Raw genomic sequence first — 10,146 nt, forward strand, 5'->3', positions numbered from 1 at the left:
TTACTCGAGATAGCATATGATTTATGAAACTGGCCCAGCTTATTTTGTCATCTCCACTGCCCTCATGCTACATCTGTAATCTCATGCTATTTTCAACTACATTAGAACAAAACAACTGAAAAAATCAGCTTTATAAAGATCACTAAAGGTTGTATATTGAAAGGTAAAAGGTAAATACAGATGGATGGGTTATCTCTTTTGGGTTTTCATATCATATACTGAGCAGTATTTTTCCCCCAACAGGGCAGAATTTATGCCCTGAAAACAAGTTGGGGGAATGTTGGAAGTGGGACACATTCCTTTAATTCATTAGATCTGCACTCAGTGCACTGAAATGTAATATAATAGGGCTTTATTGAACCAACATATTTATTAAATACATATTATGGTCATGACACTGTGAGGCAATAGGGGAGTACAAAGGATTATATAGCAAGAACTCTACCCTCCCGTAATTAACTATTTAATTCATAGGATCATATATTTCAAATTGAAGGACTCTTAGAGTCATCAAATCCAGTCTTTCATTTTGATAAATAAAGAAACTATATCTTGGGAGTTTAAGTGACTTCTCTAAAATCACACTTTTGTAGAAAGTAGCCAGGATGAGGAATCGGGTCCTTTGCCTCCAAATTCAGCATTTTCCCCATTCCACCCTTCTTCTGATAAGAGTAGATAGCATGGTCCATTGGAAAGAGCATCGGTTCTGGATTCAGAGGATCTGATTCAAATCCTGCCTTTGGTGCTTGCTACCCTCATGACCATGAGCTAGTCATGTCACCAGCTTGGGCTCCTCAGTTTCTCCATTTTCAATATGAGGCAGAGATGCTCTCTGAGGTGCTTTATAACTCCAGATCTATGATCTACAAACCCAATCTAAAAGTAGAAGATCGCACAATGTCCAGAAGGGCTGAATTCATTTCCAAGGAATTATTTGTCAACTGTTAGAGACTTGTATTGGTTGTTGGTATATGTGTTTGTTTGTTTGTTAGTTTGTTTGTTTTTGTAATTCTCATGAACCATTAAAATAATATTTAACGTCCATAAAGGAAGGTTGCACTCACTTCTCTTTTTTTCTCACTTCATCTGTGACCTGTTTAATTTTTAGTCAGATATTAAACCTTTGTAAATTTTAATACCTCAAAACAAGTATGTGCAAAGTTACAAATCTATAAAATGTCCTTATATTACTAAGTGCATGCACATTTCAAAGACCACTTTCCCCTGTGCATTGTGGACTCCTGCAGGAGCCTGATCAGCACATGGTGCTGAAAGCCTCAGTATACTTTTTTTTTCATGGAATAGGCATCTGGAACCTTGGAAGGACACATAATACACTGGATACTACTCTGGGTGATAATTGTTCTGAGCAGAATTTCTAGTTTATCATATCCAATATTTACTGATTACAAAGCCTACCTTTACGTTGCAAGCCAATCCACATTGCAGAATAGTGACAACTAAAACCTAGTAATTTATTTTGTTAGAACAATTTTTTCACAACTCAAACAAAACTCATTTAGACAGATCATCTCCCTGTCTTCTCACCCTTTTCTGAGATATTGTTTTTGGGGATTGGATTGAATTTTTTAAAAAGGCTAATTTCTTCCAATTCTTTCATCTGAAGGATTCTTCTTTTTATCTGACTTTTAAGTGCTCATCCAGTATAGTTGCTGCTCTATCTTGAGACAGGAAAAAACAAAAGCTACATGTGCTTCTTTTGTTTATAAATCTACCAAACTGTCTCCTTAAATCTTAAAAGACAAAGTACACTTTAACAAGTTGCTGGTTCCTCTGGGCTAATCAGCCCCTACCTTAACCCTATCAATGCTGTCTTCTCTGTGGGCTTGCAGGCAATTAGAGCCAGCCAAGGTCCTGCTGACCTTTCATATTTGCTAGCGTTGGAGAGGGTTTCCTTAGTTATCTGGTAGTATCTGCCTTGCATTTTCATGTTCTTGGGTGGGATGCACTGGTAGACATGGTTTATACCGGATTTGAACAATAGGTACATACCAAAATGGTCTGAGATGACAACAAAGCACACCCAAAGTAACACTACTTTCCCAATTGTGGGTTACCCAGAAGAACAGTCTCCATAGCACAGGGCACAACTTACCCAATTATGCTCATCCCATCATTTACAAATAGACCCAGCCCCTGGGCCGGATATATTTTTGGTGTAGTCTCTGTTGAGTGTATCCCATTATAGAACTGAAGACAGTAGTCATAGTACTGCATAGGAATAGCTGCGCTTGATTCGGCTGCTAAAGTCCAGACCCATACTGTTGGGTGATTTCTGTGATTTGCCTAGACAGTCTCCAGTCTTTATCCAATTGATGAAAATTATTGTTTGTTTGAAGAGGGAAATGCATCAGGGTCATTTGAAATGTATGAAAGAGTTCCCTATGATATCACAACTGATCAGACAAAGAGGAAATGGGGTTTTGTAATTAGTGTGAGTCCACTACTTCCTTATCTACTAATTTAATGAACCACAAGCAGGGAGGAACATTTAGGTGACATTTCAGCAAGCAAAAGGACCAGTGGTTGTGTCTATTTGGAAAATACGTTTTGAAATTATTTTTATTTTGGCCTCAACCTGCTATACTACCGAAGTGTCTAGATGGACCAGAAGTTACCAATGATCTCCTCCCTCAGAAGGGATGCTGCCAAAGGCGTTACTGATCTGACAGATGCATGATCAAAATGGTTTGGAGGGAAAGCAGTGGCTGGGCATTTGGGATCTACTGTACCTTCCCCAGGGTTCATGAGTGGTAAGGGCCTTAAACTGTGGGTGACAGACAAACAGAAATGAAAAACTGCTGCTATTTGGGCTGCCTTTGCAGACTGAAGGATTTCCTTTTCTGCAAAGATTAAGAGAATGAACATTAAGACAGTAAACATTGGAAGGCTTTTTAGCTCATGATCAGGAAAATAAGGAAGCTGAGGAAGAGGACGGTCACTGGCAGAGCAGAGAAGAACTCCATGTTCTAGCAATAGCTGTGCTGAGCAGCATGGTATTCATTCTGGTACTGCATGTACATCTGTTCAACCATGCACTCTATAATCTTGATATCTGTTTCCTTGAAATTCTCCCCTTTGGTGGTGGTGGTGGTGGTGGTGGTGGTGTGTTGCTTCACTGTGATGTTGGTGCAGTCATTCACAAAATGGTTCTGCTTGTTATACTGGTCTATGGGTCGGTACATGACTTGGTTGGGGGAGCAATACTGGTTTTCATGATAGCAGTCTTAATAATTGTTGCCAAAGTGCATGACAGGCCTGGTCATAGCACTCCCCAGCATGTAGCACCAAGCCCTCCCACAATTACTCCAACAGCAGCTGCCCCATCCACATGTTTTAGGTTGTTTTTAGGTTTATCTGGTTTCCACTTGTTGTTGTAGATGCTACCACTCTGACCCCAGTTAGATCTGTCATGAGGCTGTTCCTAATTGGTGCTCCCTCCGTGAGGGTATTGTTTGCCTTTTGTGCTACCAGGCTGGCCTGGGTAGTGATTGCTTCCTCCACTGTTCCATCGCCGTCTTGGCTTAGGTTTCTTGCAGAGGCCTAGATCACTCCATGTCACAATGAAGAGAGCCAAGATCCAGTATCTCAAGTGGATTTTTCCCAGTAGCTGATCTACTAATCAACCCATGACCTGTCCCTATCAGAGCAGCCCACACCTTAACATAGATGAAACATGTTCAATACATGAAGCCTCTCCGCTTTCTCTCACTTCTAATTTCTAACCAAAAGTAGATAAACTGAGTGTAGAAATATAGAAATTATCTCTGCTTTAACAATAACATTCAGGAATAAGGACATGTGCCCTTTCTGATGTTTGAATTAACTTATAATATCAGTATTATCTCCTTGAAACTTCATGTAGGATCTTTAGTTCAAGAACCTCTCTTTTTGTGGATAACTTATTCTATCTTATCTTCTCCCATATGTGGGAGGTAGAAGGCTTCCATAAGATTTACAGGGACACACTAGATATTACTTGACATTTCTCTCCCACTTAACACTCAAAACCTAGAACTTTTTCATGTCACATTGTAGTTAATAATCTTGCTGCCTAAAGACCGAAATAATAAGAGTCAAGTAGTGAGGATGATCTCAGAAGCAGGGAAAAATAAAAACTTATAACATGAATTTTTTAGAAGAGTGTGTGTCAACTTCATCTACAAATAACAATCAGATTTTTTTAAAAAGTAAAAAATGTTCTGATCTCAAGGAGGTCACATTAGTTGGTGTATCTCAGAAAGATCGAGATGTCACCATGATAAGAATAAGCAGAAATCAGGGCTGGCTGAGTGGTGAGAGGGATGAGTGACTCCAGGAATAAAATTATGTGTGTGTGTGTGTGTGTGTGTGAGAGAGAGAGAGAGAGAGAGAGAGAGACAGAGACAGAGACAGAGACAGAGACAGAGAGACAGAGAGACAGAGAGACAGAGAGAGCGACAGAGAGAGGCAGTGAGAGACAGAGAGAGACAGACAGACAGAGACAGAGAGAGAGAGAAAGGGAGGGAAGGAGAGAGAGAGATGGACAGAGACAGGGCAGAGGGAGATAAGAAAGATAAACAGAAATAGTGACATGGAGAGAGAAAGAAACAGATAGAGAGGCAGAAAGAGATAAAGAGAGACAGAGACAGAGAAATGGAGAAAGAGAGGCATACAGGGAAAAGGAGAAGTAGAGAGAAAAGAGAAAAGAAGAAAAAAGAAGGGAATGGGAAGGAAGAGAACAGAACAGAGGATGAGAGAAGAAAGACAAGAGATGAGAAGACAGTCAGACAAGACAGGCAATACATATGTTTCTGTGTAGGAAGTTGTAGAATTAAAACAATTTACTGTATCTGGTTTGCCTGGGTCAAGAGACTCAAAAGCTATTACCTTTCAGGGTCCAGAATCTACTAAATATGTATCGCTACCGTATCTGTTAACCAACAGTAGCACTACAATCAATTCTCCAGTTTGGATGTAGGTCATTGACTTTTCTCTTGATTCCCAACCTAAATTCAGCATCCACTACAAGAAATTCTACTTGATCATGCATATCCACAGCAAGACAGGTATTATCAGGTCTTTTCTTCTCCAAATTCCCAAACCCTAGGACAAATGAGAAAATGTCATAGTAAATACCAATATTTGAACCTAGTCTTCTAACTCCAGACAGGGGCTTTTTCCACAAAATGTTTTACCTTCACATATGTCACTTAGCAAATTTAGTAAGAGTGGTGAAATGCTACAAGGAACATTTTTACAGTGTATTTTAATTTCCAATTCATAGAAATTAGATTATGATCCCTGGAACATAGCAGGCTATCTCATATCATTTTAGATTTTTAAAAGTTCTAACTTAGCAAATGTGACACTTCATTAAAATACTTTAGAGGTTATTTTCTCTTAGCTCTTTGCCTACCTGTCTGATTGTTGATTGCTCTTTCACCTCCCGTTTCCTAAGCATGAGTGTCCTATCACCCCACTTCCTTAGCCCTGTCTTGGTCTCTCTTCTTTTCCCTCTCTCTGTTCTCTGCCATGATGATCACACCCTCTCCAATGGATTCAACAATCATCTCTGTGTAAGTCACTCCCAAATCTGTAATCCACCCAATCCGTCTCTTGATTACCAGTCTCATATCACCAACAGCCTTCTACATATGATTTGGATGTCTCATTGGTATCTCAAACTCAGTATGTCCAATCTCAGTATGTCCAATGACTTCTAATCTTCTTCCTTAAACTTGTCCTTCCTAAAAGTTTTACTATGTCCATTTAGGGTACCATTATACACACATTTATCCTGACTGATAACTTCAAATTCATCTTCTTAGACTCTTCCCTCTCTTGTATTGCCCCATCTACGTCCTGTGTGTTCTACCTCCACGGCATTTTTTATTAGCTGTCTCATTTCCATTTATATAGCTACCGCGCCAATTCAGGGCTTTGTTATATTTTTCTTTGACTATTTTGTTAATAGTTAACACATAGTAACACTTTAAGACTTGGAAAGAGCTTTGTGTGTGTTGTCTTATTTGAACTTCATAACAACTCTGGGAGGTAACACGCTATGATTATTCCCATTTAAAAATGAGGAAACTGAAGCTCAGAGTTTAAGTGACTTGTCCAGGGTCATACGATTATTAAATGTCTGTGTCAGGATTGTTGCTCAAGTTTTCCTCACCACAAATCTAATACTATGTCCTCTGGCCACTGAGGTGGTTATCACCTCATCTAATCCATCTTCATTAATTTTGCTAAAACACAAATCTGGCTCTGTTATTCCTGTGCTAAACAAACAATAAGCAAAAACAAACAAGCAAGCAAACCTTTAATGGCTCCGTGCTTCTTTAGCATAAAATATCAATTTTTCATCTGGGAATTTAAAACATCTATAGTCTAAGTCCAATTTACCTTTATATCCCTAATACACATTTTAATCCTTCTCATTGACTATGTTCTAGCCACCGGAACTGCTAGCTTTTCTATGAATTTGACATTCAGACTCTCATTTTCATGAGTTTGCCCAAGCCATTCCTGATATCAGAAATGCACTCCCAAATCAAATCTACTTATTTAAATCTGTATCTTCCTTCAAAGCTCAGCTAAAGTGTTACTTTCTCCATAAAACCTTTGTAGAAGTCCCCCTCCTCAGATGTTAGAGGGCTCTGTCTCTCCCAAATGCTTTGTATAGTATTGGACCTGGAGTCAGGAAAACCTGAGCTCAAATCTGGCCTCAGACACTTACTAGCTATGTGACCCTGGACAAGTCACTTAACCTCTGTTTGTGTTAATCTACTGGAGAAGGAAATGGTAAATGACTCCAGTATCTTTGCCGAGAAAAACCCATGGACGGTATTGGTGTGCTGTGGTCCATGAGGTCATGAAGAATCAGATGTGCCTAAAACAACTGAAAAAAAATTATCCTTACAAATTATTTCTCTTCAAGAAGAATTTAAACTCTTTGAAAGGAGGGACTGTTTCATTTCTATCTTTCTTCCCCAGCACCCAATAGAGTACCTTGCATATAATAGATGCTTAATAAATTTGTGTTGAATTGAATTGTTGACAAGGGTGGGGCAAAAGATGGTTGGGAAGGAATAGAAGAGAGCAGCAGAAAATGATTAGTGGACTGAAGTTCAGTTTTGGAGGGTCATTTGGTGTGCTAGGGATGTAGTTCTAGGCCTCTTTCTGTGATACACCAGAAACATTTGCTACCTTTCTGGAAGTACCCCTCTATATCCCACCAGCTCTTCTTTACCTACCTCCCTGATGGTATCTATAGTGCCTCCAGATGGTTGTTCCAAGAATTGGTTCATTCTTCTCTATTTAACACACTGAACTCCAGTGCTGCTCATAGCACAGCAGTGTATGCTATGAGTATATATGTACAGTGCTTTTAAATGTACCATTTGTTTTGATGTGTGACAAATTATATGTGGGCCCTCCAAGGACCTAGTAGAATTGCTTCACACCACCTGTCAGAAGCATAACCATACACATGTTCCACTTTTGTTTTTATGATTTTCTAATTACCTCCATACACATAACTCTATTTATAACCATGGTTATGTGACAAGGTTCTTCACAAATTAACCATTAGCTGGTATTTGCTCATTTTTTTTGGTCAATTGTATTAATAAAGGAGACAGGCATCATAATTAAGGGATTGAAAGGTGACTGACACCAAATAGCTAAAGAGACCAGGAAACTTGAATAAACTGAAAACCATGCGATTAACAGTTTTCTGTGAATGAGCGGGTGTGTATGTGTGTGTGTGTGTGCACGCGCGTATGTGTGTCTTTGTTCACCTCTAGATTTTCTAAATTTGTGTCCAAGGTCAGTCTCTGTTTAATGACAACACTTCATAATGGCAAAAAACAATAGTGAGAAACTTGACCATAGAAGAAAAACCCTTCATTTTCAGTTTCTCTTCTTAAATTGCTTGTTTATGTAGATGGACAGACCAGGAAGAATGCTTTTTATTTGCTAACTAAATGTTTTAAACTTGTTTCTAGTCTCAAACTTTTTTCAGGAAAATTGGTCTGAGTCCAGAGACGATGAGGGAATTTTTAGTTTCCCAAGTGCTGATAGTAGCTGAGAAGGCAGAGAAGACAGTATTATTGACTCAGACACAACACTCTCAAAGACTGATCAGGGCCAAAGTTTGGGATGACTGCCTTACTTCCAGGGTTACCTTGAAGTATATGAAAGAGAGAATACCTGACCATAGCTATGTTTAGCCTCTATGTTGTTGAGGAGGATGGTGAATGTGGAGGAGGAATGCTATACCCTAAGAGAATAAGAACATACTTTTTGTGAAAAAAGTTTATGTCTCACCTAGAAGAGAGGGAAAAGAGGTGGGAAAGAGCAATGGTCTTCAATTGTGTAGAATTGGGATTTAGTCCCACTGCCCCAATTGTATTTTTATCTTGGACGAATCCCTTGGCTTCATGATGCATTAGAAACAGGACTGGCTCCAGAGTCAGAGGACTTGGGTTTAAATCTTACCTCTGATATATTGACCACTTTATGTGGCCTTGAGAAATTCAGCTAAATACCCCAAGTTCATATTCTTTCTGTAAAATGAAGAGGTAAGACTGGATAGACTTTTAGTTACCTTCTAGTTGTGGATGCTATGAGTGCCCCATGTGGCTTCAAGAAAGAGACAAATATAAATCCTGGAAAACACGTCATCTCTTCTAACTTGTTCATTGTTTCTGTTAGCAAATTTATGACAACAACTCTCAGTATTTCAAGATAGCCTTTAATTAATGGAAGAATTATTATATTGAACTGACTGATAGGAAGGACGCAAGCTTTATCTACAAATGCTGCTTTAATTTCAGGGTAGGACAGACTCACTTCAGAGTTGAAGGGGAATTAGAAATCATGCTATCTACCACCACGTGTATGCTGGAGCTAACTCTTTTAGGGTTGTGGGAACCAATTGTTAAAATTTCAATGTAAGGATCTACACTTCAGAAATGGACAAACCTTACAAATCAGGGCTTGAAATACTGTTTCATTCATTATCTAGTTGACTACATGTGGAGTTGTATGCCATGTCTCTGAAAACTGCCCATTCCTTTTCTGTTCCACTGTGGCCAACCATGTGTTGGCTCAGCTTTCCCTCCAAGTTAGCAACAATCTGTTTATTCAAGGAGAAGCATTCTAATTTGTTGACATTAAATCTTCTGGTGGTTGTCTTGCCTCAGTGCTGCTGCTTTTGTTGAATGTGAAAGTTCAGTTTAGGGAGGATAAGTCTATGATTTGTCCAGCACTCTTCAGCACACATCATCTTTATTGCTCACATATTCCGTCTGTCTCTTCTTCACATAATGACATAGTCTATTAAATGACTACACTTCCTGTGAAGGTACATCTATGAAGTTTTATTGCATTTAGGAAAACAGAAGATAATGTTGGTGATAAGGAGGTCATGAGATACACAAGTCTTTAGTAGTAAGTGACCATTGTTGTTGCTGTTTTTTACTCCATTCCTCCCAAAGACTCTCTGTCAATGTCTGATAGTCTGTGCTTACTCTAGTATTAAAATTACCTGAAATTACAAGCTTGTCCTCTTTTGGCATATTTATGATAAAGGCCTCTATGTCTTCATAAATTTTTTCTTTGACCTCATCGGGGTTTGTCATGGTAGGAACATATATACTGATAATGATGGCATGACACTTTTCTACATGTAACAATTGCATTGTCGTAAGCCTGTCATTCACTCCTTTTGGGAGGCATACATGCTTGTTGACTAAATTAGATTTGATTGTTAAATTTATGCCAGCTTCACCATATTCCTCATAATAGCATCTACTCGAGAAAAATAAAAAAATAATCAGGATTGGTTTGATGAAAATGAAGGGGAAATTCACAAGTTACTAAATGAAAAAAAAAAGCACAGGGTTTACTAGTAGGATAGTTTATCTATCTCTACAAAGGCAGTGTTTAATTCCATCAAAAGTAAAGTGCAAGTGAAGCTTAGAGAGATGCAGGATTCTTGGCTCAGTAAGAAGGCAGAAGAAATTCAGTTTTGTGCTGAACAATCTAAAGAGCTTTTATGATGTCTTGACAGCTACTTATGGGCCAAAGACCTATGGTTCATCTCAATTTCTCAGCACTGATGGAGCCACATTG

At 38.8% G+C, this 10,146-nt stretch overlaps 1 pseudogene; it reads right to left on the reverse strand.

Annotated features, from left to right (window-relative positions):
• Window positions 1–2,915: 2,915 nt before the first annotated feature.
• Window positions 2,916–9,653, reverse strand: LOC114035672 (annotated as a pseudogene).
• Between the last annotated feature and the right edge of the window lie 493 nt (window positions 9,654–10,146).

Source organism: Vombatus ursinus, unplaced genomic scaffold (genome assembly GCF_900497805.2).
Source record: "Vombatus ursinus unplaced genomic scaffold, bare-nosed wombat genome assembly UNPS02009205.1, whole genome shotgun sequence".
NCBI lineage: Eukaryota > Metazoa > Chordata > Mammalia > Diprotodontia > Vombatidae > Vombatus > Vombatus ursinus.